This window comes from Elephas maximus, chromosome 3 (genome assembly GCF_024166365.1).
Source record: "Elephas maximus indicus isolate mEleMax1 chromosome 3, mEleMax1 primary haplotype, whole genome shotgun sequence".
Lineage (NCBI taxonomy): Eukaryota > Metazoa > Chordata > Mammalia > Proboscidea > Elephantidae > Elephas > Elephas maximus.
In genome coordinates, this window is record NC_064821.1 from 98,971,978 (window position 1) to 98,994,863 (window position 22,886).

A 22,886-nucleotide genomic window follows, 5' to 3' on the forward strand; every position below is an offset into this window, starting at 1 on the left:
AGGGACTGTTGTGAGGCTCAGAGTAGCAGATACTGTAGATGGTTTACACATGTCCCCTTTTGTATTCACCTTTACATGCAGGAGGCTGCTTCCTAGATGAACCTGTGTCTCTCTGCCTCAGGGCTTCTTCTGGGCCCTGGGAGCACCCTCAACCCATGTCCAGGGCAAGAAGTGCTGGGAAGGTAAGTTTGGCCAGAAGCAATCCCTGACCAATGACGGATGGTGAATTGGTGGATGAAGAACGTAGTTTCCTCACCCCAGCTGGGATAACTTGAGGCATATGTTCTACACTGGCTCCCAGCTAGGTGACCAATTCATCCTGATTTGCCAGGGGCTTTCCTGGTTTTCACACTCAAAATTCCTCATCCTGGCAAACCCTTGAGTCCTGGGGAAACAAGCACAGTTGGTCACCCTACTCCCAAAGACCCCAGTGGGACTCAGCTCCAGTTATTTACAGGGATAATGTGTGTTTGATAATTCACTTTTTACAGGCTTCTTTCCCTTTTCTGTCTCACTTCCCGGCTCCCCCACGGGTGTTTCCTGGAATCCTCTCCCACTTAAAAAAAAAAAAAATTTTTTTTTTTTTTTTTTTTAAACTACTTACATTTCAATGTGTGTCTTAGAGTCTGCTTCTGGGGGAACTCAAACCTAGAGCTGCAGTTTCTCCTCGCAGCTTCGAAGAAATCCTGAGGGTTGGGTAAACACGCTGCTGATTGTTGACCTGTGTCCTTGAAATGGGAGCCAGTGCAAGAATGCTTCTCTTTGCATTGCATCTCTTCACATCTTTCCTTGCCTCATTTCCCTATTTCTTCATCCTCACCGCCCAAGTAAAGCATCAACACTTTAATCCCTGCCTCAGGTTCTGTTTTCTAGGGAAACTGGCCTAATTCAGCTGGGATTTAGTAGGCCTAAAGTCTCAGTTCTTTGTCTGAGTTCCTGTGTAACTTTGTTTACTTTTTTAATTGTTGATTTTTTGGAAGTACATCTCCAGACCTTTCTTTCACGGTACCTCTGGGTAGATTTGAACTTCCAACCTTTTGGTTATCAGCTGAGCACTTAACGCTTGTATCACCCAGGGACTCCTTGCTCTGTGACTTTGGATAATTAATTTCTCTCTTCTGGGCCTCAGTTTCCCCATCTCTGAATGAGGATATTGGAACTGTATGACCTCTTAGTCTTAATATTCTATGATCTCTTAGTCTTAATATCCTATAATCCTATAAGATTCCCCTAAAGCGTCCTTGTAAGTTCCCTACTAAGCGTTAAGCCACAAACTCCTTTTAACTCCGTTGTATTTTTTTCCCCCAACATTCTTAATGAGTCTGGGTTTCCTGCACAATTTTCATTTAAAAGAAAAAAGAAGGGTAGGGAAAAGCAAGTTTGGAAACTCACAGCCTCCATGGCCCGAGGAGATTTTCCTAAAACAATCTTTTTTTCGGGGTGGGGGAGAACTTACTTTGCAAGGAAACTCAGTTGTCCTAAAATGGCCTTTGAAACCAAAGACTGTAGAAAAGTTTAAGGGAAAGCACAAAGTGATTGGGGATAAATAGTTCCATGTGAGTTGTTGGATATAGCCTTCCTTCTTGTTCTCCTCACTGCTGGGTGAAAAGCACAGACTGCACGCTTGGTGTGCTAACAGATGTGTGTTCACTTTAATGGGAATTTAAAGGGTCAAGGGTTCCCCCAAAGTGTACTCACTCTACTCTGCTCTCTGAGGGTCATGAGAAGGCACTGAAAATCCCATCTCCTCCCCCCTGCCCCCACCAGCCTGGTGCTGTGGTTGAGAGTTATGGCTTCTAACCAAAAGGTCGCTATGAGTTGGAATCGACTCGATGGCAATGGGTTTAACAAATAGGTTGGCACTTCGAATTCACCAATTCCTCATCGGAAGCCCTATGGGGCAGTTCTACTCTGACCTATAGGGTCACTATGAGTTGGAATTGACTTAAAGGCAACATCTTTGGTTTGTTGTTTGTAGGCCTTAAAGGCCCTGTTCATTTTTCTCTGTGATAAGAAATTTGGAGAAGCCAGAGGATAAATAACAACAATAATGGTACTACTACCACTGCCACTGCCACTGCCACTGCCTCTACCACTACCACTACTATAATCTATGTTGTTGTTAGCTGCCATCGAGTTGATTGTCGATTCATAGTGACCCCATGTGTTACAGAGTAGAACTGCCCCATATGGTTTCCTAGGCTGTAATCCTTACAGGAGCAGATTGCGAAGCCTGTCTCCTGAGGAGCTGCTGGGTGGGCTTGAACTGCTAACCTTTTAGTTAGCAGATGAACAGTTAACCATTTGTGCCACCAGGGCTCCTTAATATAATCAATAGTTTATCAAATGTCTATCATGTGCCAATTTGGGTCTCACAAAAGTACTTGAGATAAGAAGAAAATGAGGCTCAGAGTTTAGTAACTTGTCCAAAGTCATACGGTTGGGAAGTGAAACGTGAACCTGGACCTACTAGGCTCTAAAGCCTGGACTTTGGTCTCTACATGAAAGAGGAAGGGCAGTAGCCTGGACCAGAAGTCTTTTAGGTAACTTCCAATTTGACTATCCAATAAATGATTGCTTCTTTTTTTCTTTGGGTAGTAGAGAATCAAACAGGTGTTATGGGCCAGGCCTTGTAGTCGCAAAGAGGAATCAAACATGACTCTTGCCTTCTCAGAGAAGATGCTGTAATAAGGAAGATGAGGCACCGTACCAGTCACTGTACACTTTAGACACAGATAATTATCATATAGCAGGCAGGGGTGAGAAAAGGCCAGGGAACATCATAAGGGCTGTTGAAAAGCAGAGTGGTGCAGTGGCAAGAGTCCTGGCTCTAGAGTTAGATCTCAGTTAGAAGCCTGGCTCTATTTCCTAGCTGTGTGACCTTGGGCAAGTTACTTAACCTCTCTGAGCCTCAGGTTCAAGGAAGATAAATCATTTGAACAGGACCTTGAAGGCTGCACAAGATCTGAACATATGGAGATTTAAAGGAAAGAAACACATTTAATAATGAACTGTAGTTTTATGAGTGATTTCTTACAAATTTTTTTCCCTATGTAGGCAGTCAAAAATGTATGCCAAAAAAAAAAAAAAAAAAGCAACTCTTTCTGAATTCTGCATTTCTGAATTCTAGGGTTGGCAGCAGAATTGATTTTTTTTTTTTTCTCGGTGGGAAATTTCTTTATTGTTTAGGGAAAACATTTTAATAGGATTTTGGTTATGTGAAGACAGGGCAAGAACCTAGTCTGGAAGGAGAGGATGAAGCAAAGGGAGGGGGTCTAAACTGTTTTGCATAATCAACTAAAACGCGGTGTCTCCTTGGGGTGCAAAGCCTGTCATGATGGTGCCCGTGGCAGACAGTGGCTAGCTGTTCACCAGATCTACTTCCTTTTCCTCCTGGGAATGAGTTATCCTGTTTCCTGGCCTTTCTTGCAATGAGGTGTAGTCAGGTGTTTCATCCAGTGGGACGTGGGCGGAAATTACGTGTGCCCTTTGCAGGCACAGTGCACAAAAACCTCCTTCATACGATTCGCTCTCTATCCTTGTCTACAGACTGGATGCCGATGCCCAGGGCAGGCTGGAAGCCACATGGAGGAGCCTCTGCTGGTCTGGGTCCTCGAGTAGCTGTGTGGAGCAGAGCTTTGTGGGCCCCTGCTCTCCCACTGACTGGACTTTACGTGAGTAGAATAAACTACTCTTCTAAGCCTCCTGAGATTTCAGGGTTTTGCTCTCACAGCAGCTTGTTGTTGTTTTGTGCTGTAGAGTCGCCACCCCATTGTTATAGAGCAGAACTGATCCATAGGGTTTTCTTGGCTATAATCTTTATAGAAGCAGATCACCAGGCCTTTCTTCTCACAGTGCTGCTGGGTGGGTTTGAACCACCAACCTTTCGGTTACCAGCTGAGTGTAAATTGTAGCAGCTAGTGTTATCTTAACTAATAGAATAACAAATTTTGGACTTCCTCAGGCAGGGCCCAGAGGGAGAGGATTAGGGTCCTTCGGCCTGAGAAGAGAGAAGTGAGAGGGAGTTCTCTGACAGGAGGTTAGTCTGGAACAAGTGAAGTGGTCCCTTGGGCAAAGGCTGGTGGTCTGTGGGTTCAGGGCCATCTGGTGTCCATTTTTTCACTTTACTTTTCTGTGTTGCCGTGCCCATGTCATCCCCTCATGGCTTGAGTAGAGTGAGATTAAACATTCTGGTCTGGTGTCATCTTTGGGGAAATAAGGAAAAATCAAGGCACCTAGACCAGGGAAGATGCTATGGCAGCTTGGAGAAGCTTTAATGGGCAGAAATGAATGATGGGGGAGCTTGGAGCAGAAGTCTGAAGGGAGGGAGAGAGGTCACCAAGAGAATGTAAGCTGTCCTGGGGGTCCTTAGAAGTACCTGGGGTAATGTGTGTGGAGTTTGCTTATGTCTTCGTGCAATTATGCAAATTGAGGTTTCAATTGTATAATGGCTCCTTAGATTCTAAAGGGGCTTTTTTTACCAGTTCCAGTTGAGTGGATCCGAACTCATGGCAACCCTATGTGTGTCAGAGTAGAACTGCACTCCATAGGGTTTTCAGTGGCTGATTTTCGGAAGTAGATCACCAGGCTTTTCTTCCGAGGCACTTCTGGGTAGACTTGAATCTCCAGCCCTTCAGTTTGCAGCCAGCAGTGCTAACTGTTTGCACCACTCAGGGACTCTGAAGGTAGCTCTTTAGACTCCCCTTTATTCTAGAGTAATTGAGGATTCTTGAGTTGGTTGTATTTTTAAAGGTTTCTTCAATGATGACATTCTTTTTTTTTTTTTTTTAATAAAGGGAAAAGCATGCTAAAAGAATGGAAAAGAGAGAAATAAGTATCAAAGTACCTAGCATCCAACATTGGGTTTAGCAGATAGCAGATGCTCAGTAAATGGCCGCCTCCTGTATGCTAATGTTCACCGTCAGTTTAGTTGTAGCTTCTTGGAGGAAGGAACCCCTGGCACTGTGACAGTATTTTGATTGATGATACTATTGCATATCATCAGATGCATTCATTCTAGAAACATTTAAGTGTGAAAAAATGTGCCTCCAAGACTTAATAAAATGCCACAGAGGCAAGATCCATTCCTGGATGTCATAGCCACTTAGGCCTACTGGGATGGAGAAGGTTTTCCTGACGGGCACTCTGAAATGGTTAATGTAGTGAAACCCAAGTGCTTAGGTCAGGCTTTTCCTCTTATACTCAGAGTCAACATCGGTTTATTTATCACCAGTTCTGGAGTAGTGACTTATCAAAACAACTTGCATGGGTTCCTGGAAGTAGTGTGACCCAGGTCCTGTTCACACGCCTTGGTCCCTTACTTCCCTCCAAGAGGCAGGGTCTGAGCTGACAGGACAGATTGTGATGTTCCCTAGAAAACGAAGGGATGCAGATAATGTCCAGTTCTGAATGTCACATCACGTTAATAGGAACATTAGCAAACTTGCATAAGTTTAGTTGAAATTGGTGAAGTGGGGGAAGGACAGTGAGGAGGTGTCCAAAACCAGTGGCAGCAGCATCTTCTGAGGATCTACTATGTGCAGGAGGCATCCCTGGGTGGGGCAAATGGTAAAGTTCTTGACTACTAGCCCAAAAGCCAGCTGTTCAAACCCTCTCAGAGGTATCTGGAAGACAGGCCTGGTGATCTGCTTCCTTGAAAACCCTATGGAGCAGTTCTACTCTGCATACACGGGGTTGCCATGAGTCAGACTCAACTCAAAAGCAACCAACAACAACACCCCAGGCAGGGCACTGTGCTAGCTGTTAGATTTGTTGTCTCATTGAATCTTTATAACAACCGTATGGGATGGTGCCATGCGTCTTCCTATGCCCCACAGCTAGGAGAACCAACGTTCCAAAATTAAGTCAAGGTAACAGAGTTTGTGGCAAATTCTGGTTGTTCTAATTCCAGAATTTGTGCTCTTGACCACTGCATCACAAGAGACATCTAAAATAACTGGAGATGTTTAGCCTGAAGATCAGAGAGAAAGGGCTCTGAGGGGATATGATTGCTGTCTTCAAATCCCTGCAAGGCAGAGTGGTGAATGGAAAAGACAGTGGAGACAGGGAGCCTGGGAGGGTCCCCAAAGGAAAGGATAATTAATAAATGGCAGGCCAGAATTGTAACCAGGGCTGTTTGAGATTTATTTTCTGCATCCATGTAAGGGAAAACAGTAGACTACTTCATAGAGTTGCTCAGAGGATTAAATGAAGTAACATTTAGAAATCATATAGGCCTGACACTTAGTAAGGGCTCAATAAATATTTAATTTCCATCCCCCACTTTCCTTTTTCCTGACAAAGTTGACATGTAGAAGAAGGGTTAGACTTCTGATGTGTGATCCCTACAGACTAAAAAGTAGCGGTTTCAGAGAGGCAAATTTTGGTTCATCATGAGAGTATATTTTCAATGCTATTTAACAAACATTTATTTAGACAACCTACTAAAAGTCAGGCCTATACTTGGGCACTGGGGATGCAGAAAAAAGTAAACTCCCTGCCCTCAAGGAGTTTCATCCTACATAGGTTTTATGGAATGTTTCCCATGCTGATAGAGGGCCACATGGGGCAGGTGGCTTAGGGAGCTCATTTTCTTAGTCCTAGTGGTGGTTATATAATGGCCGGATAACCAACTAACTGCTGGAACACACATAGGGCAGGGACAGCAAGATTTGGAGCTCCTGCCACTACATAAATAAAAAGAATAAAATAAACCCATTGCTGTCGAGTTGATTCCGACTCATAATGAGCCTATGGGACAAAATAGAACCGCTCCATAGGGTTTCCAAGATGGTAATCTTTATGATGTTTAACTGTGTTTTATTGACTATGCTCATGAGGAGCCTGTACATAGATCAAGAGGCAGTCATTTGAACAGAACAAGGGGATACTGCATGGTTTAAAATCAGGAAAGGCGTATGTGTGAGTTGTATCCTTTCACCATTCTTATTCAATCTGTATGCTGAACAAATAATCCAAGAAGCTGGATTCTATGAAGAAACATGGGGCATCAGGACTGGAGGAAGACTCATTAACAACCTGTGTTATGCAGATGACACAACCTTGCTTGCTGAAAGTGAAGAGGACTTGAAGGACTTACTAATGAAGATCAAAGACCACAGCCTTCAGTATGGATTACAACTCAACATAAAGAAAACAAAAATCCTCACAACTGGACCAATAAGCAACATCATGATAAATGGAGAAAAGATTGGAGTTGTCAAGGATTTCATTTTACTTGGATCCATAATCAACACCCATGGAAGCAGCAGTCAAGAAATCAAAAGACGAGGTGGAGCCAAGATGGCGGAATAGACAGATGCTTCCAATGACCCCTCTTATAACAAAGACTCGAAAAAACAAGTGAAACAAGTATATTTATGACAAGCTAGGAGCTCTGAACATCAAAGGCAAGCCCAGAAAATGAACTGAGGGGCAGGGAGAGGAAGCAGAGAGGAGTTACTGGACCTGAATTGTGGGGGACCCTCAGGCACCATTCTTGGTAGTGCAGGGGGGCTGGTTCACCTGCAGTTTCCTCAGGGAGAAGTGGCCAGCCACACAGCCTACTCACACTTCCAAACCCAGAGAAGAATGGCACTCTTGGCAAAAGCTAAGTACTTGTGTCTATTTTACTGCGCCCCCCCCGCCAAGCTGGGTTCAGTGGCTGATTTCCCTGGGCATGAGATAGGCCCTGTTGAGCACCTAGACCCATCCTCCTGGCCTTGGAGAAGGAATAAATTTGCAATTGGGGGAAAAGATAATTTGCCAGCTCCACTAACTGGGGGAACTCAGGACAGAAGCAGCACCTGTCCAGGCATAAATGGTCCGTGGACTTTGAGTATCTTTCCCCTCTGCATGGACCTGTGTAGGCCTAATTCAGGAGAATAGGTCCTTGTTGGCAGACTCCAACAGTTTCAGCTGCACGACGAAGAGATGGAGGTTTGATATTTGACATTGTTTTGCCTACTAAACAGGGTCCTCACCTACTGACATCAGCGACCTAAGGACTGGTAGTTCCACTCAGGTCACCCAGCCACCTGTGACAGGGGTCCAAGGATACCTGGTACCTCCCAGTCCTTACAACCAAAAACATTGGGTGCCCATGGTCCATCTGCAGAGCCCACCCACCTGTACGCTCTAGGGAACAGGGACACACTTTCCTCAGAGACACATGGGGGACAATTCTCAACAACCTGCCTTGTTCAGAGTGTGACTCCCTGCTGTGATCAGATACTGGTACCTACACCAATCACCCCTGCCCCTTAAGACAGTAGGACAGAGCCTGTACCACACACTTGATGATCACCTGTATGGACACCTGAGCTGAATTCATATAAGAAAAGTGAATGGACTCCTAGACTGATATACCTGATAACAGCTCTAGGCATTTGGGGACAGGATGACAGAGCTCCAAAGACAAAAATAATCAAGCTAGCTTACTCAAGCAACCCATTTGGGCATATCAAAACAAGAAAAAGCAAGAAGCTATGACACAGTAAGCAAACAAAATAAACTAATACAATAACTTATAGATGGCTTGGAGACAATAGTCAGTACAAAGTCACATAAAGAAACAGACCATGATCACCTCAACAAGCTCTCAAAACAAAGAACCAAGGGATCTTCTACGTGAAAGTGCCTTCCTGTAATTACGGGGGGCAGAATATAAAAGATTAATATACAGAACCCTTCAAGACATCGGGAAGGAAATGAAGCAATACACAGAATAAGCCAAGGAACACACAGATAAAGCAATTGAAGAAAATCTTTTGATTATTCAGGAACATAATGTAAAATTTAATAAGCTAGAAAAATCCGTATGCAGACAACAATCAGAAATTCAGAAGATTAACAATGAAATTACAGAAGGAGACAAAGCAATAGAAAGTCAGAGGAGCAGAATTGAGCAAGTGGAAGGTAGAACTTCTGAACTTGAAGATAAAGCACTTGGCACCTATATATATTTGAAGAAAAATCAGATAAAAGAATTTTAAAAAAATCAAGAAAGCTTAAGAATCATGTGAGACTCTATCAAGAGAAATAACCTACAAGTGATTGGAGTACCGGAACGGGGAGAGATAACAGAAAATACAGAGAGAATTGTTGAAGATTTTTTGGCAGAAAACTTCCCTGATATTGTGAAAGATGAGAAAATATCTATCCAAGATGCTCATCAAACTCCACATAAGGTAGATTTTAAAATAAAGTTGTCAAGGCATATTACAATCAAACTTGGCAAAACCAGAGATAAAGAGAGAATTTTAAGAGCAGCTAGGGATAAGCGAAAAGTCATCTACAAAGGAAAGTCAGTAAGAATAAGCTCGGACTACTCGGCAGAAACCATGCAGGCAAGAAGGCAATGGGATGACTTATTTAAAAAATTAAAGGAAAAAAATTGCCAGCCAAGAATCTTATATCCAGCAAAACTGTCTCTTAAATATGAAAGTGAAATTAGGACATTTCCAGATAAACACAAGTTTAGGGAATTTGTAAAAACCAAACCAAAATTAAAAGAAATACTAAAGGGAGTTCTTTGGTTAGAAAATCAATAATATCAGGTATCAACCCAAGACTAGAACACTGGGTACAGTAATCAGAAGTCAACCCGGACAGGGAAATCACACACACACACACAAAAATACTCAAAACAGGGAAACGGTGATGTTATTATGTAAAAAAGACAACATTAAAACAATAAAGAAGAACTAAGAAATGTAGTCATAGATCTTCTGTATGACGAGGAAAACAAGGTGATACAAAGATATAAAAGTTAGGTTTAAATTTAGAAAAATAGGGGTAAATAATAAGGTACAAAGGAGACAAACTATCCTACACATCAAAATAAAATACAAGAAACAAACAGACTCAGCAGAAACAAAATCAACAACTAATATGAGGAAAGGACAATATATAAAGATAATCTACTCGGCACATAAAATTAAGTGGGAAAAAGAAACTGTCAACAACACACAAAAAAAGACATCCAAATGATAGCACTAAATTCATACCTATCCATAATTACGCTGAATATAAATGGACTAAATGCACCAATAAAGAGACAGAGAGTGGCAGAATGGATTAAAAAACATGATCTGTCTACGTGCTGCCTACAAGAGACACACCTTAGACTTACAGACACAAACACACTAAAACTCAAAGGATGGAAAAAATATATCAAGCAAACAACAATCAAAAAAGAGCAGGAGTGGCAATATTAATTTCTGACAAAAAAGACTTTAAAGTTAAATCCATCATAAAGGATAAGGAAGGGCACTATATAATGATTAAAGGGACAATATACCAAGAAGATATAACTGTATTAAATATTTACGCACCCAATGACTGGGCTGCAAGATACATAAAACAAAGTCTATCAGCACTGACAAGTGAGATAGGCAGCTCCACAATAATAGTAGGAGATTTCAACACACCACTTTTGGTGAAGGATAGGACATGCAGAACGAAGCTCAGTGAAGACACAGAAGATCCAAATGCCACAATAAACCAACATGGCCTCATAGACATATACAGAACACTCCACCCAACAGCAGCCAAGTATGCTTTCTTTTCTAGTGCACATGGAACATTCTCTAGAATAGACCACATGTTGGGTCATAAAGCAAACCTCAGCAGAATCCAAAACATTGGAATATTACAAAGCGTCTTCTCTGACCATAGGCCATAAAAGTTGAAATCAATAGCAGAAAAAGCAGGGAAAAGAAATCAAACACTTGCAAACTTAACAACACCCTGCTCAAAAAAGACTGGATTATAGAAGACACTAAGGATGGAATAAAGAAATTCAGAGAATCCGATGAGAATGAAAACACTTCCTATCAGAACATTTGGGACACAGTGAAAGCAGTGCTCAGAGGTCAATTTATATCAATAAATACACACATCCAAAAAGAAGAAAGGGCCAAAATGAAAGAATTATCCCTACAACTTGAACAAATAGAAAGAGAGCAACAAAAGAAAACCTCAGGCACTAGAAGAAAACAAATGATAAAAATTAGAGCAGAACTAAATGAATCAGAAAACAGAAAAACAATTGCAAGAATTAACAAGACCAAAAGCTGGTTCTTTGAAAAAATCAACAAAATTGATAAACCATTGGCCAAACTGACAAAAGAAAAACAGGAGAGGAAGCAAATAATCTGAATAAGAAATGAGATGGGTGACATTACAACAGACCCAACTAAAATTAAAAGAATCTTTATCAGATTACTATGAAAAATTGTACTCTAACAAATTTGAAAACCTAGAAGAAATGGATGAATTCCTAGAAACACACTACCCTCCTAAACTAACACAAACAGAGGTAGAACAACAAAATAGACCCATAACGGAAGAAGAGATTGAAAAGGTAATCAAAAAACTCCCAATAAAAAAAGCCCTGGCCTGGATGGCTTCACTGCAGAGTTCTACCAAACTTTCTGAGAAAAGTTAACACCACTACTACTAAGGGTATTTCAGAGCATAGAAAAGGACGGAATACTCCTTCATTCATTCGTTGAAGCCAGCGTATCCCTGATACCAAAACCAGGTAAAGACATCACAAAAAAGAAAATTACAGTCCTATATCCCTCATGAACTTAGATGCAAAAATCCTCAACAAAACTCTAGCCAATAGAATTCAACAACATATCCAAAAAATAATTCACCATAAACAAGTGGGATTCATACCAGGTATGCAGGGATGGTTCAACATTAGAAAAACAATTAATGTAATCCATCATATAAATAAAACAAAAGACAAGAATTACATGATTTTATCCATTGATGCAGAAAAGGCATTTGACAAAGTTCGACACCCATTCATGATAAAAACTCTCAGCAAAATAGGAATAGAAGGAAAATTCCTCAACATAATAAAGGTCGTTTATACAAAGCCAATAGCGAACATCATCGTAAATGGAGAGAGCCTGAAAGCATTCCCCTTGAGATCCGGAACTAGACAAGAATGCCCTTTATCACCACTCTTATTCAACATTGTGCTGGAGGTCCTAGCCAGAGCAATTAGGCTAGACAAAGAAATAAAGGGCATCCAGAATGGCAAGGAAGAAGTAAAAGTATCTCTCTATTTGCAGATGACATGATCTTATACACAGAGAACCCTAAGGAATCCTCAAGAAAACTACTGAAACTAATTGAAGAGTTCAGCAGAGAATCAGGATACAAGATAAAGATACAAAAATCAGTTGGATTCCTCTACACCAACAAAAAGAACTTTGAAGAGGAAATCACCAAATCAATACCATTTACAGTAGGCCCGAAGAAGATAAAATACTTAGGAATAAATCTTACCAGAGATGTAAAAGACTTAAAGAAAGAAAACTACAAAACTCCTCTGCAAGAAACCAAAAGAGACCTACATAAGTGGGAAAACATACCTTGCTCATGGATAGGAAGACTTAACACTATAAAAATGTCTATTCTACCAAAAGCGATCTATGGATTTAAGGCAATTCCGATCCAAATTCCAATGACATTTTTTAACGAGATGGAGAAACAAATCACTCCCTTCATATGGAAGGGAAAGAGGCCCCAGGTAAGCAAAGCATTGCTGAAAAAGAAGAACAAAGTGGGAGGCCTTACTCTACCTCATTTTAGAACCTATTACACAGCCACAGTATTCAAAACAGCCTGGTACTGGTACAACAACAGATACATGGACCAATGGAAGAGAATTGAGAATCCAGATATAAATCCATCCACATATGAGCAGCTGATATTTGACAAAGTCCCCAAAGCAGTTAAATGGAGGAAAAGACAGTCTTTTTTACAGATGGTGCTGGCATAACTGGACATCCATCTGCAAAAAAATGAAACACGACCCATACCTCACACCATGCAGAAAATCGAGCTCAAAATGGATCAAAGAGCTAAATACAAAATCTAAAATGATAAAGATCATGGAAGAAAAAATAGGGGCAACGCTAGGAGCCCTAATACATGGCATAAACAGTATACAAAAGATTATTAAGAATGCAGAAGAAAAACTAGATAACTGGGAGCTCCTAAAAATCAAACACCTATGTTCATCCAAAGACTTCACCAAAATAGTAAAAAGACTACCTACGAACTGGGAAAAAGTTTTTAGCTATGACGTTTCCGATCAGCGCCTGATCTCTAAAATCTACATGATAGTGCAAAAACTCAACTAAAAATAGTGCAAAAACTCAACTACAAAAAGACAAATAACCCAATTAAAAAATGAGCAAAAGATATGAACAGACACTGCACTAAAGAAGACATTCAGGTAGCAAACAGATACATGAGGAAACGCTCACGATCATTAGCCATTAGAGAAATGCAGATCAAAACTACAATGAGATCCCATCTCACTCCAACACAGGTGATGTTAATCCAAAAAACACAAAATAATAAATGTTGGAGAGGCTGTGGAGAGATTGGAATACTTATATGTTGCTGGTGGCAACGTAAAATGGTACAACCACTTTGGAAATCAATTTGGGGCAGAACTACCATACGATCCAGCCATCCCACTCCTTGGAATATATCCTAGAGAAAGAAGAGCCTTTACATGAACAGATACATCCACACCCATGTTCATTGCAGCACTGTTTCCAATAGCAAAAAGATGGAAGGAATCAAGGTGTCCATCAATGGACGAATGGATAAATAAATTATGGTATATTCACACAATGGAATAGTACGCATCAATAAAGAACAGTGATGAATCTGTGGTGATGAATCTGTGAAACATTTCATAACATGGAGGAACCTGGAAGGCATTATGCTGCATGAAATTAGTCAGTTGCAAAAGGACAAGGACAAATATTGTATGAGACCACTAATATAACAACTCTAGAAATAGTTTAAACAGAGAAGAAAATATTCTTTGATGGTTATGAGATGGAGGAGGGAGGGAGGGTGGGTGAGGGGTACTCACTAATTAGATAGTAGATAAGAACTACTTTAGGTGAAGGGAAAGACAACACACAATACAGGAGAGGTCAGCACAACTGGACTAAACCAAAAGCAATGAAGTTTCCTGAATAAACTGAATTCTTCGTATGCCAGTGTAGCAGGGGCAGGGGTTTGTGAACCATGGTTTCAGTGGTCATCTAAGTAAATTGGAATAATAAAATCTATTAAGAAAACATTCTGCATCCGACTTTGGAGAGTGACGTCTGGGGTCTTAAACGCTAGCAAGCAGCCATCTAAGATGCATCAATGAGTCTCAACCCACCTGGACCAAAGGAGAATGAAGAACACCAAGGACACAAGATAATTATAAGCCCAAGAGACAGAAAGGGCCATATGAACCAGCGACTACATCATCCTGAGACCAGAAGAACTAGATGGTGCCCAGCTACAACCGATGACTGCCCTGACAGGGAACACAACAGAGAACCCCTGAGGGAGCAGGAGAGCAGTAGGATGCAGACCCCAAATCTAGTTAAAAGACCAGACTTAATGGTTGACTGAGACTAGAAGGACCCCGGTGGTCATGGCCCCCAGACCTTCTGTTGGCCCAGGACAGGAACCATTCCCAAAGCCAACTCTTCAGATAGGGATTGGACTGGACAATGGGATGGAGAAGGATGCTGGTGAGGAATGAGCTTCTTGGATCAGGTGGACACTTGAGACTATGTTGGCATTTCCTGCCTGGAGGGGCAATGAGAGGGTAGAAGGGGTTAGAAGCTGACGAAATGGACACGAAAACAGAGAGTGGAGGGAGAGAGCAGGCTGTCTCATTAGGGGGAGAGAAAATGGAAGTATGTAAACCAAAACCCACTGCCGTGGAGTCGATTCCGACTCATAGCAACCCTATGGGATGGAGTAGAACTGCCCGATAGAGTTTCCAAGGAATGCCTGGCAGATTCGTACTGCTGACCTCTTGGTTAGCAGCCATAGCACTTAACCACTATGCCGCCAGGGTTTGTGTAGCAAGGTGTATATAAGTTTTTGTGTGAGAGATTGACTTGATTTGTAAACTTTCACTTAAAGCAGAATAAAAAAAAAAAAAAAGACGCATTGCATTGGGCAAATCTGCTGCAAAAGACCTCTCTAAAGTGTTGAAACACAAAGATGTCACTTTAGAGACTAAAGGTGTGCCTGACCCAAGTCATGGTGTTTTCAGTCGCCTCAGATGCATGCAAAAGGTGGACGATGAATAAGGAAGACTGAAGAAGAATTAACACCTTTGAATTGCAGTGTTGGAGAAGAATATTGAGCATACCAGGGACTGCCAAAAGAATGAACAAATCTGCCTTGGAAGAAGTACAACCAGAATGTTCCTTAGAAGGAAGGATGGCAAGACTACGTCTTACATACTTTGGACATGTTACCAGGAGGGATAGGTCCCTGGAGAAGGATATCATGCTTGGTAAAGTAGAGGGTCAGTGTAAAAGAAGATTACCCTCAAAGAGGTGGATTGACACTGTGATTGCAACAATGGGCTCAAGCATAACCATGATTGTGAGGATTGCGCAGGACCAGGCAGTTTTTCGTTGTGTTGTACAAAGGGTTGCTATGAGTCGGAGATGACTCAACGGCACCTAACACCACCACCACCAACAATCTTTATGGAAGCAGACTACCACATCTTTCTCCCTGGAAGTGGCTGGTGGGTTTGAACTGCTGATCTTTTGGTTAGCAGTCAAGTGCTTAACCACTTTGCCACCAGGGCTCCTCTACCACTACACACTCCAGCCTAAATACTCGTGGCAGTTATTAGGAATCGATCGTGGGGTGCTCTTCTGCCATGCCTGGATGGCTCCAAGATCCTTCTTGGCGCTGTGCTCCAGGCAGTTGCCACAGTGAGGCAGGAAGAGCAGGCCTGAGGAACGCTGAGTGCCAATCCTGCCATAATGTAAACCCATGAGGCTGTTTAATGAGGCCACACTGAGGGCAGGAACTGATGGGGAGCTACAAATGTAAACACATGTGCCCCGGAAGTGGAGAACTCTCCGCTTAGAGCCTCAAATGACTTGCTCCCTCATTTCATTCTATGCTTAAGCGTCACCTCCTCAGAGAAACCTTCTTTGTGGAGAGACAGCCCCTCCCTCTCACTCCCTGTCCCTACTTCCTACATACTTTTCTTTCTCAGTATTTGTTGTTTGTTATTGAGTGTCATGGAGTCAATTTTTGACTCCCATTGACTCCATGTGACAAAGTAGAACTGCCCTACAGGGTTTCCTAGTCTATAATCTTTACAGGAGCAGATCACCAGGTCTTTCATCCATGGAGTGGCTGGGTGGGTCACACCACTGACCTTTCGGTTAGTAGCCAAGTGCTTAATGGTTGCGCCCCTGGGGCTTACCACTGTATAATTAAGCGATTGCCTGATGGATCGTTTCGTTTTGTTTTGTTTTTCCTCTGTGCATAGAATGTAAGCTCCACAGAGAAGGAGATTATCTGCTTAGTTCATGGTGGAATTCCTGGCACATTTGTAAAAACTGGGAAAAAAACCCACTTCACAGGGTTGCTCGGAGGATAATTGTGGTAACATTTGGAAAACATATAATTCCTGACACATAGTGTCTTAGTCATCTAGTGCAGCTATAACAGAAATACCACAAGTGGATGGCTTTAACAAAGAGAAGTTTATTTTCTCACAGTAAAATAGGCTAAAAATCCAAATTCAGGGGCTCAACTCCAGGGGAAGGCTTTCTCTCTTTGTTGGCCTTCTTATCAACATCCCCCCAGACTAGGAGCTTCTTCACCTAGGAACCCTGAGTCCAAATGATGTGCTCTGCTCCCGGCACTGCTTTCTTGGTAGTATGAGGTCCCCCTGTCTCTCTGCTCACTTCTTTTGTATCTCAAGAGCTCACCTCAAGACACAATCCAATCTTGTTGACTGAGTCCTGCCTCACCAACACAACTGCCACCATCCTCACTCATTAACATCATAGAGGCAGAATTTACAACATACAGGAAAATCAGACAATACAGGGAATCATGGTCCCTCCAAATAGATACAGAAATTTTGGAGGGGACATAATTCAATCCGTGAGACATAGTAGATGCTCAGTAAACATTATTTGCATTTCCTTTTTCCTCAGAGGACTGTCCTATGCCTTAGAATAAATTTTCAATTTGTAATTAATAGAATAATAAATCTGAATTAGTGTGCTTAGTTTCTTTCTTTCTGCTTTTTTTACCTTGATACTTTCTGTTGACAGTTCATTTGCTCAACAATGCAGTAGAATGCATAATTGTATAGAATGCAACCATCGATTTAGTAATCATTTTTTAAAAATTTTGGTAAGTATGTAACAAAGTGTTTGACATTTCAACAGTTTTCACGTGTACAGTTCAGTGACATTAATTATGTTCGTCTCAGTTTCGTTATCTGTAAAATGGACTAACAACAATATCTACCTGATGGTTATGATAAAGATTAAATAAGATGAAGCGGGTGGATGGTTCTTAGCACAGGGCACCATGCCTGTTGTGTGCAGTTGAGTCGATTTTGACTCATGTTGTTGTTGTTAGGTGCTGTCTAGTTGGTTCTAACTCATAGCGACCCTACGCACAACAAAACAAAACACTGCCCGGTCCTGTGTCATCCTTACAATCATTGTTATGCTTGAGCCCATTATTGCAGCCGCTGTGTCAATCCACCTCTTTGAGGGTCTTCCTCTTTTCTGCTGACCCTGTACTTTACCAAGCATAATATCCTTCTCCAGGGACTGATCCCTCCTGACGACATGTCCAAAGTATGTAAGACATAGTCTCGCCATCCTTGCTTCCAAGCATTCTGTTTGTACTTCTTCCAAGACAGATTTGTTCATTCTTTTGACAGTCCACGGTATATTCAATATTCTTTGCTAAAACCACAATTCAAAGTCATAGATTCTTCTTCAGTCTTCCTTATTCATTGTCCAGCTTTTCACATGCATATGATGCAATTGAAAATACCATGGCTTGGGTCAGGCGCACCTTAGTCTTCAAGGTGACATCTTTGCATTTCAACACTTTAAAGAGGTCCTTTGCAGCAGATTTGCCTGATGCAATGGGTCATTTGATTTCTTGACTGCTGCTTCCATGACTGTTGATTATGGATGCAACTAAGATGAAATCCTTGACAATTCCAATCTTTTCTCCATTTATCATGATGTAGATTATTGGTCCAGTTGTGAGGATTTTTGTTTTCTTTATGTTGAGTTATAATCCATACTGAAGGCTGTGGTCTTTGATCTTCAAGTCCTCTTCACTTTCAGCAAGCAAGGTTGTGTCATCCACATAACGCAAATTGTTAGTGAGTCTTCCTCCAGTCCTGATGCCCTGTTCTTCTTCATATAGTCCAGCTTCCTGGATTATTTGCTTAGCATACAGATTGAATAAGTACGGTGAAAGGATACAACCCTGACGCACAACTTTCCTAACTTTAAACCACTCAGTATCCCCTTGATCTGTCCGAACAACTGCCTCTTGATCTACGTAAAGGTTCCTCATGAGCACAAGTGAGTGTTCTGGAATTCCAATTCTTTGCATTGTTGCCCATAATTTGTTATGATCCACAAGTTGAATGCCTTTGCATAGTCAATAAGACACAGGTAAACATCCTTTGGTATTTTCTGCTTTCAGCCAGGATCCATCTGATAGCAGCAATGATATCCCTGTTTCACGCCCTCTTCTGAATCTGGCCTGAATTTCTGGCAGTTCTCTGTCAATATACTGCTGCAGTCGCTTTTGAATGATCTTTAGCAAAATTTTGCTTGCGTGTGATATTAATGATATTGTTCTATAATTTCTGCATTCTGTTGGATTACCTTTCTTGGGAATAGGCATAAATACAGATCTCTTCCAGTGGCCAGGAAGCTGTCTTCCATATTTTTTGGCATAGACAACTGAGTACTTCCAGTGCTGCACCTGTTTGTCGAAACATCTCAGTTGATATTTTGTCTGTTACTGGAGCCTGTTTTTCACCAATGCCTTCAGTGCAGCTTGGGCTTCTTCCTTCAGTACCATCAGTTCCTGATCATATGCTTCCTCTCGAAATGGTTGAACATCGACTAATTCTTTTTGGTATAATGACTCTGTGTATTCCTTCCATCTTCTTTTGATGCTTCCTGCATCGTTTAATATTTTCCCAATAGAATCCTTCTCTATGGCAACTTGAGGCTTGAATTCTTTCTTCAGTTCTTTCAGCTTGAGAAATGCCAACTATGTTCTTTCCTTTTGGTTTTCTATCTCCTGCTCTTTGCATATGTTATTTTAATACTTCACTTTGTCTTCTCGAGCTGCCCTTTGAAATCTTCTGTTCAGTTCTTTTACTTCATCATTTCTTCCTTCTGCTTTAGCTGCTCAACATTTGAGAGCGAGTTTCAGAGTCTCCTCCGACATCCATCTTGGTCTTTTCTTTCTTTCCTGTGTTTTCAATGACCTCTTTCTTTCTTCACGTATGATGTCCTTGATGTCATTTCACAGCTCGTCTGGTCTTTGGTCATTAGTGTTCAAATCTATTCTTGAGATAGTCTCTAAATTCAGGTGGGATATACTTGAGGTTGTATTTTGGCTCTTGTGGACTTGCTCCAATTTTCTTCAGTTTCAGCTTGAACTTGCATGTGAGCAATTGATGTTCTGTTCCACATTCGGCCCCTGGCCTTGTTCTGACTGATGCTATTGAGGTTTTCCATCATCTCTTTCCACAGATATGGTCAACTTGATTCCTGTGTATTTCATCTGGGAAGGTCCATGTGTAAAGCGCTGTTTATGTCAGTGAAAAAAGGTATTTGCTATGAAGAAGCCATTGGACTTGCAAAATTGTATCATTCAATATCCAGCATTGTTTCTGTCACCAAGGCCATATTTTCCAACTACCGATCCTTCTTCTTTGTTCCCAACTTTTGCATTCCAATCACCAGTAATTATCAATTCATCCTGAATGCATGTTTGATCAATTTCAGACTGCAGAAGCTGATAAAAATCTTCAGTTTCTTCATCTTTGGCCTTAGTGGTTGGTGTGTAGATTTGAATAATATTTGTATTAACTGGTCTTCCTCGTAGGCTTTTGGCTCAGAGCAACTCTATATGACAGAGTAGAACTGTCCCACAGGGTTTCCTAGGCTGTAATCTTTATAGGAGTAGATCGCCAGGTCTTTTCTCCCAAGGAGCAGCTGGAGGGTTTGAACCTCCATCTTTTCGGTTAGCAGCTGAATGCTTAGCAATTGTGCCACCAGGGCTCCTTGCATAAAAAAAACACAGTAAATGTTTGGTATTTCTGAGCAATGGTGGTGGTAACTCAGATGCTGCTGTGGGGAAGCATGGGCTTGTGGCACACTGGGCAGGAAGCCGTTAAAGTCAGTGTGAAGGAAAGAAGGGAGTCTAGAAAAACTTAAAGATAGGGACTATGATCAGTATCAACTTGGGCCCAGTGTTTAGCATGAGGCTTAGTGCATCACAGGTGAATGAATGCATAAATTAATCTATTCCGGTGCAAACTCTAATTCTCACAGAAGGCGCCTGCCTTATCAGGTCCTGGGCAGATGCTAAGCTGTAACTTTTTAGAAGTCATGATTCACAGGTTAGTGAGTACTGACCAGCCCCTGGGACCAGCTGTTCTGCCCTTTCCCCTACTTCCCAGACAGAGAGGGTCTGTCCACTCAACTACAGACCAAGAAATGTAAACCAAGAGGTTTACCAGCTAGCCTCAAGTGGTGGTTGCTGGAAGCAGGGGGATACGCAAATCCTTGGCTGACATCCTGAGCTGGAGGCTGTGGTTGGGGCTATGAGACCACACACTTGCTTTTTTGTATTGGGCTGTCTAAAATTAGTAGAGGAGAAGGAGAAAGAGCAATGACCTGTGGGATGAGAAAACAGAATCACAATGCAGCCCGAAGAGGTCTAGACATGACGCCAGAAGCACGGGAGAAAGGAATAGCCAATCATGCTAATCATTAGCAGTGTGGCTGTTGTTGCTTAGCTTAGAAAGAAGGGCTTGCTTGTCCTTCTCTTAAAGGAGTTCTCAGCCTCGGCCTTGAAGCTGCGTTATCGGGCTCCTGGTCTCTCTCCTTCGAGTCTTTGGGGAGAGAAACTGCATTCCCTTCCCTGTATTCCTTTGGGGAGAGAACCTTCATTCCTCTTCCTTGCAACATCCTCCGTGGGATCTTGTAGACCCAGAATAGCCTCTGTCTCCCTTTCTAGGTACATCCCTTACTGCTCCCCATTCTGTGTCTTGTATGGCAGCTACATCAGTGTTTCCCAGGCAGCAGTCCATCCACCCATTTCCTTGTCCTGTGCTGCTTAATGAAAACAGCTTGGGATTTGGAGCCAGGGAGACCCATCACCAAGCCTCTCTGGGCCTTGTCTGTATAACCAGGAGGTTGCCACAAAGGATTATTGTAAACATAAGCAGTGTTGTATTTAGATCCACCAAGCTTAGCATTCAACAAATATTAGCAACTATTACTATTTTCAGTGAAATCTACATTTTTATTTAAAACTAAATTTTCCGTTCAACTTAAAAAAACACACACAGCAATCACAACACGCAAACAAGTCTAGGGTTTTTGAAAATCTAAGATTTCCAGCATCCTATCACTAGAGTAGCCAAGCATATTTTGTACAAGCATAGCACGTAAACATTTTGTAACTGGGTTAGGGACAAATAAGAAAGCACCACATGACGTATATGCTGCAGTCTGCTCTTCTAAACCAAAAAACCCCAAGCCAGTTGCCATCAAGTAGACCCCTACCCATGGCGACCCTATGTGAGTCAGAGTAGAACTGTGCTCCATAGGGTTTTCAATGGATACATTTTTGGAGAAGCAGCAATTAGGAAATCAAATCACTCATTGCGTTGGGTAAATCTGCTGCAAAAGACCTCTTTGAACTGTTAAAAAGCAAACATGTCACTTTGAGCGTTACCGGAATAAGGTTCTTGCCTCTCACTGGTCAAGGATGAGCAGGTAAGGCACGTGGAGTTTTCCGCATGAGCAAAGCTTTAATGAAGAGGCCTGCAAGCAAAGATGAGGAGGGCCTAGAGCAACGCTTACCCTCGTCTCACAGAATAAAAAATGGCCTAAGTTTTTAAAAGTTCTTGGGGGCCAAAGATTCATGTTTATTATCAGGCATAGACTGGGATATGTTAACTAAGGTGAGTGTGTATAGCTTTCTAAGATGACTCCTGTCTCGGAGGCCTCTGGGATTCATAACAGGACTTATTATGGGGTGTCACACCTGCGCAGTCTCTTGCTCCCCGGGTTCGATTCCCTGGCTGCTGCTGCAGCCCCTCATTGCCACTGGTGGAAGGTCACACGGGGATGTTCTGCACATGTCCCTGGGGCTGGTTTTCTCCAGCTGCTTCTGAAAGGCAAATTTAAAGAAGTTTGTGGGCTATTTTCTTTCTTTTTTTTTTTTTTAAATTAATTTTTATTAAGCTTCAAGTGAACATTTACCATTCCAATCAGTCTGTCACATGTAAGTTTACATACATCTTACTCCCTTCTCCCACTTGCTCTCCCCCTATTGTGTCAGCCCTTTCAGTCTCTCGTTTCGCGCCAATTTTGCCGTCTTCCCTCTCTCTCTATCTTCCCATCCCCCCTTCAGTCAAGAGCTGCCAACACACTCTCCAGTGTCCACCTGATTTAATTAGCTCACTCTTCACCAGCATCTCTCTTCCCCCCACTGACCAGTCCTTTTCATGTCTGATGAGTTGTCTTTGGGGATGGTTCCTGTCCTGTGCCATCAGAAGGTCTGGGGAGCATTGCCTCTGGGATTCCTCTAGTCGCAGTCATACCATTAAGTATGGTCTTTTTATGAGAATTTGGGGTCTGCATCCCACTGATCTTCTGCTCCCTCAGGGGTTCTCTGTTCTGCTCCCTGACAGGGCAGACATCGATTGTGGCCGGGCACCAACTAGTTCTTCTGGTCTCAGGATAATGTAGGTTTCTGGTTCATGTGGCCCTTTC

At 42.1% G+C, this 22,886-nt stretch overlaps 1 long non-coding RNA gene across 2 annotated transcripts in view; it reads left to right on the forward strand.

Annotated features, from left to right (window-relative positions):
• The window catches only part of LOC126073115 (uncharacterized), a 48,956-nt gene that overhangs the window by 13,617 nt on the left and 12,453 nt on the right, over nucleotides 1-22,886 (forward strand). For both annotated transcript variants that reach the window (XR_007516656.1, XR_007516655.1), the window contains 2 exons: nucleotides 82-182; nucleotides 3,550-3,674. This is a non-coding gene — a long non-coding RNA (uncharacterized LOC126073115). The remainder of the gene's footprint in view (nucleotides 1-81; nucleotides 183-3,549; nucleotides 3,675-22,886) is intronic.